Genomic DNA, 8,044 nt, shown 5'->3' with positions numbered 1-8,044 from the left:
CATGACCGTAGGATGTCTAAAAGTGTTTTATAGCAAATTAGATTTGATGCGTAGGTCGCTGTTGTGATGTAAGAAAACCTTGTGTAGGTGCAACAGTTTTAAATTGGGTCCTTGCTGGTATATTCCATTTGCATTTTCTAGTCGGCTGGACAGTCATCATTATGGCTCCACTGGTCTTATTTAAGCTGGCAATATGCAGGGCACCATTCATGCTCTGCATTCAAAAATATGACAAGCCTGGAATTGTCTTCATTGGTAAATGATAGTAATTAAGTTAAACGCAGACTGAATTAAAAAGTAATTGTCTACAAATAATCTGTACTATAATCTACAGGAGCAATGTGATGAAATTCAAACAGAATGAGACTCAAACAATTAATCTTCTTGTCGGAAGGTGATAAATCTTCACTGGAGCCAGTATTATCATGCACTACTAATTTATATGAGCTTCACTGACTCTTGTTATAACCCCGTCACCTCACAATATGTTTATTCGACAGCTCTTTATGTGCTTGTTAAATTGCTGCTGATGTTTATAATTTCACATATGGCTGGCTATTTATTTATTGTGCTTGTTCTATTATCTTTTATCACTTTGTTAGATTTTCCCAGGCTACTTCCTGCTTCCATGGGAGCTGTTTCAGCCAGCGTGGGTGGGAGCGACCCAGCTACAATTTGATTTGATGGGCTTCACTGAGTTAAGTGAGTGGAACTATGTCTGTCAGGGGTCCGTGACCTTCCCACAGCACAGCTGCAATCCCCTTAAGTGCTATGTATGTCCCAATTCGGGAAATGATTTCCCCCCCAACATGAGACCGTGGGTGGCAAATATGATGGAAAAGTAATTTCGTGGAGGTTTGTGACAACATTTGTGACATTTCTGGTATTTGGACCAAAAAGAGATAAGAAGCTTAGACTGGGTTCTATCACATTGTTTGCTGTTGTATACCTTATATATTATATTTGCCTCCAAACAAGGCAGGGATGGCACTGGTTTCTAAGTGTGTGGGAACTTCATTGACAGTTTTATACAATGTTTTAAAATGTCTACTCCATGGCTTCTAGCTCAGCTTCCAGCTCCTCTACAGTTTTACTTTCCTCTGAGCTCACACCCAGGCTTAACCAATCAAGTACAGTGAGCATCAATAGTAAACAGACTCAGATAAACAAACATAAAACAATGGAACATTACATTCGGCCTGGTCTAGACAGTGGCTTCCTTTACCCTTCCCTCTGATTAGCTGCTGAAACAAGCTGATTTGGCCAGCTTTTCTTTCTCCCCCTAGCTCTGACTTGCCCCAACTGAAGTTCCATACTTCATGCTTCAATTCCACTCAGGATTACTGGTATATCTGGGGCGTACAAAGTTTCTTAGGGCAGAATTGTCCCAGATTTGCGCTAAGTGCAGTAGTGGGTGGGAAAAAGAACGTTCTACCTGCCAACCACAATGGCTGCTTTTCACGCCGCCTCATTAATCATGCATTCCCGGGAAACACGCCTTTTCCATGGCAGGCGGGCTCTCATTTGCCCGCCACGCCGTCACCTCGCCACTTTCTCACATTGGGCTCCATATTTAAAGTGCAGCTGCGCGCACACCTCTCAATGCTTCCAGCCCAGGAATGCTGCACAGAAGACGTGACCCCAAAAGACAAGAAGACAGCAGCCCTCTGATTCAGTGATGCATCCCTGGATTGCCTTCTGGGCACTGTTAGAGCCCGCCGCGATGCCCTCTGCCCCCGCTCTGGCCGTGGGAGGCCCAGCAATCTCACCACTCTGGCCTGGGAGGCGGCGGCAGTGGTGGTCAGTGCCAACATTGCACAGAAATGGTTGGCCATCCAGTGCCGAAAGAGGATGAATGGTCTCACCTGTGCTGCCAGGGTAAGGCAACCATCTCATCACTCTAAACTCACACACTCAAGCCCATCACACATTCACTGGCATCTCACTCACTGCCAGCTCAAGGAACATCGCCACTCACTCTCTCACACACACCCTCACATCTTCATCTGGCCTCATCTCCCTCTGGAGACTGCCTCCTCAGCCCTCACCATCTTGAGGCCATTTGCACAGATCAACATGCATCCCCCACACACCCTGGGATTTCCCCCTTTCCCAGTACAGCCCTAGCCCCGCTGCCTCTTCCCTTGCCTGAGGCCATTTCTCCCCAATCCCCAAGCAAGCCTTAGCCCTGCAGCTGTTGAAAAGCCACCCCCGCCTTACAGCTGGTCTGGTAGGTAGAGACCTGCCTGTGAGCGCCCCCTAGAAGTGACGTGGTGCTGCCTCTGAAGCCTGGCACTGATGACTGTGAGTGTTGCCTGGAGCAAGGTAGACAAACAAACCTCAAAGCCCTGAGTGAAGTGCAGCTGGCCATTTGCACGTGGCTTATGTTCAGTTGTGAAGCCGTGCCCAGACGATGCAATGTGGGGAGATGATTCTGGCAAGCTGGGTTTATAACGATATATTACAATGAAGTTCCTGACGTGTGGCAGTGGGAAACACAGCCAGACATTGGCGGGAGGAGCGGACGATTGCAAACTGGGTCTCGCAGCTTTGTGAAAACGATTTTTGGCCTTCCCGCCATATTTTCCGCTCATGCCACCATTGATGCCCGCGCCAGCAGGCACGGAAAATTCCGCCCTTAGACTGCTGTTCTCACCGCACCCGGAGACCCACACTGAGAGCCATGCACTGCCACATGTATACACTTGACCTCTCTGTTCAGCAGCATCAATTCACTCGATCTCAAAGCTGTCCTGGTCCCCAGTTTCATTTCATCCTTCGTCTCATCTGACACTTTGACAGCAAAACATTTTCTCTTCCTTTCAGGCATTAAGGAACCCAAGCTCCAGGAATGTATTGGTACTGACATCCCTCTGGCTCCTTCCTTCTTCCTTTTTTCAAATCCCACCTCTTGCCATGTATTCACTATACCCACTGATCTTCCCCTCTGTGATCTGTGCTTAGCAAAGGACTCAGTTTTATCCCCTTACGTCCCTACCTCCATGAATTTCGGGCTTGGCATGACTTTGAACTCTTCTTCTGCCGCCTTCGTCTCTGTGCTCACTTCTTTTGACAAATTTGCCCCCCCTGAAAAGTAGAGCCTCTCACCACCTCCAATATTCTCCCTCCACTTAGACTCCTCCCTCTGGCCTCTTACCCGCTCTTGATCTTTTCATTGAGAACTGTCGGCATGACATTGTCCATCTTAATTTCACTGCTCCCCTCACCCACCCCAACCTGTCTGCCTCTGAACTTGCTGCACTCCATCCTCTCTGTTTATTTGTTTTCAAGCCTGCTGACAAGGGTGGTGCTGTTGTTGTCTGGCGTACTGACCTCTACCTCTCAGAGGCTGAGCGTCAACTCTCAGATACTTCCTCCTACCTCCCCCTGGACCGTGACCCCACCACTGAACAACAAGTCATTGTTTCCAGGACTGTTACTGACCTCATCTCCTCTGGAGATCTTCCTTCCACAGCTTCCAACCTCATAGTCTCCCAACCCCTGTACAGCCCACTTCTACCTCCTTCCCAAAATCCACAAGGAGGACTGTCTCAGTAGACCCCTCATTTCAGCCTGTTCCTGCCCCACTGAACTCATTTCTTCCTATCATTCTTCTGACACCCTACATCATTTCAACAATTCCCAGTTTCCCAGCATTAAGTGCCTCCACTTCACCATGGACACCCAATCCCTCTACACCTCCATCCCGCACCAGGATGGTCTGAGGGCTTGCTGCTTCTTCCTTGAACAGAGGCTGAACAATCCCCATCTACCACCACTCTCCTCCGCCTGGCTGAACTTGTTCTCTCACTGAACAATTTCTCCTTTCACTTGTCTCATTTCCTCCAAATAAAGTGTGTTGCTATGTGTAGCCACATGGGCCCTAGTTATGCCTATCTTTCTGTGGGCTCTGTGGAACTTTCCTTGTTCCAGTCCACCTCAGGCCCTATCCTCCAACTCTTCTATCGGTACAACGATGATTGTATCAGTGCTGCTTCCTGCTCTCGCCTGGAACTCGAGAAATTAATCAATTCTGAGTTCCGAAGAAGAGTCATTTTCAACTCAAAACGTTAACTTTGTTTCTCTCTCCACAAATTCTATCAGTTTTGACATGCTGCACACCCTGGGATATTTTAAATGCCTATTTAAATGGACGGTCCCATTAGTTTAAAGGCAAAGTGCTACCCTTCCACTTAGAATGCTGGTTTACTGTCCTTGGGCTTAAATTTTAAGTCAAAAAGCAAAATACTGCAGATGCTGGAAATCTGAAATAAAAGCAGAAAATGCTGGAAAAGCTCAGCAGGTCTAACAGCATCGAAAGGAGCTGTGAAGAAGAGTCACACAGACTCGAAATGTTAACTCTGTTTGTTTTCTCTCTCTCCACAGATGCTGTTAGACCGGCTGAGCTTTTCCGGCATTTTCTGTTTTTATTTTAAACGTTAAGTCATCTGGTTGAGCAGCAAAAACGTTTACTCCATTAGCAATTACTGGCATGGAATTGATCACAACACTGTGCCTCCTGCCAATGCAGGGCAGCCGGGCACGATGGCAGTCGGTTCCCGTCTGTCAAATGATGTCAGGAGATACAATGCCAATTGGGCCTTATTCAGAACCTGAAGCCATTCACCCAGTTTCTAAGTCCCACAGCGGGCGGGCAGTCCAAACGCAGCCTCCCCACAGTTTCCGGGGATCCAGACCGCCCACCCGCTCATTAACGAGGTGAGCGGCTTCGTGATCTGAAGAAGCTCCAACCGGAGAAGCCCCGGAGACGCAAACGCGGGATATGGAGGTTGTAATCCGGGATTGCGGCCGTCACTGGCGGGTCAGAAGCCTCCCTTCCCTCCCCATCCTGATCCCTGGCTCCATCCCTCTTCTCTGCCCCGCCGATTCAGAGCAGTGGAGGCTTTTTTAAATCGTTGTCTTTTTTCACTGTTCGATAAGCATCATTGCTCCTTGCCGTTGTCTACTCCGTCGCTCGCAGTGATGTCACGGAGTAAAACAGTACAACTGCACATGTGCAGCAGTGGCAGCAATGTAGCCATTCTACACCTGTGGCTCAGTTGGTAGCACGCTTACCTCTGGGTGAGCAGGCTGTGGTTTCAAGCTCCACTCCAGGACTTAGACGCAATCTTACAAAGTTGACACTCCAGAGCAGAACTGAGGAAGTCCTGCACTGTCAGAGGTGCCAACTTTCCAGTGAAGCGTTAAGCTGAGGCCCCATTTGCCCTCTCAGGTGGATGTAAAATGTTCCACGGCACTACTTCAAAGAAGAGCAGGGGAGTTCTCCCTGGTGTCCTGGCCAATATTTCTCCCTCGAGCAACATCCTAAGGCCCGATCGTCTGGTCACTATCACGTTACTGTTTGTGGGAGCTTGCTGTGCACAAATTGGCAGCCACGTTTCCTACATTGCAACAGGGACTACACTTCAAAAGTATTCATTGGCTGTAATGTGCTTTGCGACATCCTGTGCTCTTGAAAAGTCCTTTCTTTTTCTTTTATTCTTTGGTCAACTAACACACAGATCAACTTCTTCTCTATTGAATATAATGAGCAGCCATTTTATGGTGCAACTATATTGGCTATTTTGTATCTATTACTGCATTCTTGTCCGGGCAATCAGGTGACCAGACAGAAAAAGCTTCCTTAAAGCAGATGAAAGCAACGAATATTATTAGTGATTATAGTGGACAAGAATATAGGATTATCTGTACATTTCTTCACTTCAATTTGCCGTAAGGAAAATCAGCTCTGATTTGATTGCACATGCAATCATTTGGCACTTATTTGGTGCTAATTAAATAGTGCATATTAGTCATGCCAGAGCGTGAACTCTTAATTCCAATTTGTAACCAGTTTCCCCAATCACAATTTATGACGAAATGTTGTACCTCAGAAGTTATACAACTGACTAGTCAAACAAACCCCAGGTAAACAGCAATATGATATGATTAAGGATGTTTCAAAGGGCTCTGAATTCTAGCGCTAGATGGTCACTGAATAGAGGACTCATTAACAGACAAATCCGATCAGTACAAGCAGCTTATTGTAAGACCATAGAATTTTTACATGATATATCATTTCTCATTCATCTGGTCTGGTTCTAAACTGATCATAGGACTTTTTGAATGTGACTTCTCTATCAGGAGATTATTTGTTTAAGGCCTTTGGTAAATATTGGCCTGGAATTTGCACTAACCATAATGGCCAAACTCTCAGTGCTCACCATATGGAGTAAAGCAGACAGAAACATCGACATCCACACGTGCAGTTAAACATGGAACTCAGGACGTTGCTGTACGATTTGCCTTTCTACTCCACAAGCAGTGCCATGCATCAATAGATGTGGCATTCAAACACATGCAACAGCATCAAGTTGCCGTACATACCCAGTAAATACTCACTAAATACAGCAGAAAAAGCTGGGGCTTATCTATTCAAGCGTAAGTAATTTTTTAAAGGAATGGTGAATTTTAATTTTTGCCAAACAACCTCTCTGGCACAGAAACTTAACTTTTACAGGTATGCCATCTCATTCCTTTATATTTTAATTATTGTTGGAGATTTAAATATATATACATTTACTTTCTGGCTCTTGTATCTCTCTTTTCCTCTTTATTCCACTTTCTGTACATTGAATTAAATATTCCTTGTTTAGGATCTATGTGTCTCACCAAGGAATCTTCAATCTGATTGGTTGAATATTACAGCATTGCTTGCCCTGTTCAAACAGCAGTGTCCTAGAGATTAATCTTTAATTGCTGGAGGGTCTTGGCTGAAGTTGGCAACTTTAGTTTCACACCCAAGAGCTCTACTATAAACTGGGCTGAGAGAGTGCCAAATGTTATGGATGCATTGAAAAAAGAACCACACCCACAATCGGTGAATTTCAAACCTATTCAATACCTCAGCCTCCTAGAAGCTGAGGAATTTGGTCAAAACCATCTGAGTAAGTTAGAATGACGGGATGTTTGTGCAGCTGTGGATCTGATAGAAATGTTTAAAGCACTGGGCAGAAGACATTTGCTGCTCCTGATTTATGAGCTGCTTTAAAACTTTTACATAATTAATGACGCTTACTGTCACAAACAGGCGCTAACTTGATTGGCACCCCATCTATCACCTTCAACTATCCACTCCCTCCACCACCAACGCACAGTAGTAGTAGCAGTGTGTACCATCTACAAGGTGCACTGCAGCAACTCACCAAGGCTCCTTCGATAGCACCTTCCAAACCCCCAACTGCTACCATCTAGAAGGACAAGGGTGGCAGACACATGGGAACACCACCACCTGGAAGTTCCCCTCCAAGCCGCTCACCATCCTGACTTGGAAATATATCGGCCGTTCCTTCACTGTTGCTGGGTCAAAATCCTGGAACTCTCTCCCTGACAGCGCTGTGGGTGTTCCTACACCACATGGACTGCAGCAGTTCGAGAAGGCAGCTCACCACCACCTTCTCAAGGGCAATTAGGGATGGGCATTAAATGCTGGCCTAGCCAGCAACGCCCACATCCCATGAAAGAGTAAATAAAAACTCACATTGTGTTCCTCCACGAGTGTGACTCTGTTTGCAATAACAAAGTGAAAAGCATCCTTTTGTGTCCAAAAGTTCAAGAAAGAGCACGAAATTTAACACTGTGAGATCCCTGTTTACATTTACTCCACAATATGTAAAACTGCAAAAATGTAACTCACATTTCCTTAATGTGGATCTTTAATCAAATTCCGTTTGCTGTAAATTCGTAGCCAGCATCAAATTATTGGGTTACAAATGATGGCCAATTAGCAATCCTGAACAAAGTTGTAGTAATTATGGTTTTATTTAGTGTGTAATGTACCTTTAAGAATAATGCTTATTAGGAAAGATCACATGATCTGTAATAACCAATCGGAGAGTAGCACAGGGTACCTCAGCAGTCAGTGTAGAGCCAGAGTTGGACTTGAAAGCACACATGTAGTTGCTGTAGATTACATTGTAAATAAACTTAATGATTCCACCCAAGAAGTGCCTGGGAATCAACGCTATTACTAATAGTACAACTC

Source organism: Cetorhinus maximus, chromosome 1, assembly GCF_964194155.1.
Source record: "Cetorhinus maximus chromosome 1, sCetMax3.hap1.1, whole genome shotgun sequence".
NCBI classification, from domain to species: domain Eukaryota; kingdom Metazoa; phylum Chordata; class Chondrichthyes; order Lamniformes; family Cetorhinidae; genus Cetorhinus; species Cetorhinus maximus.
This window is presented reverse-complemented; position numbering follows the sequence as displayed.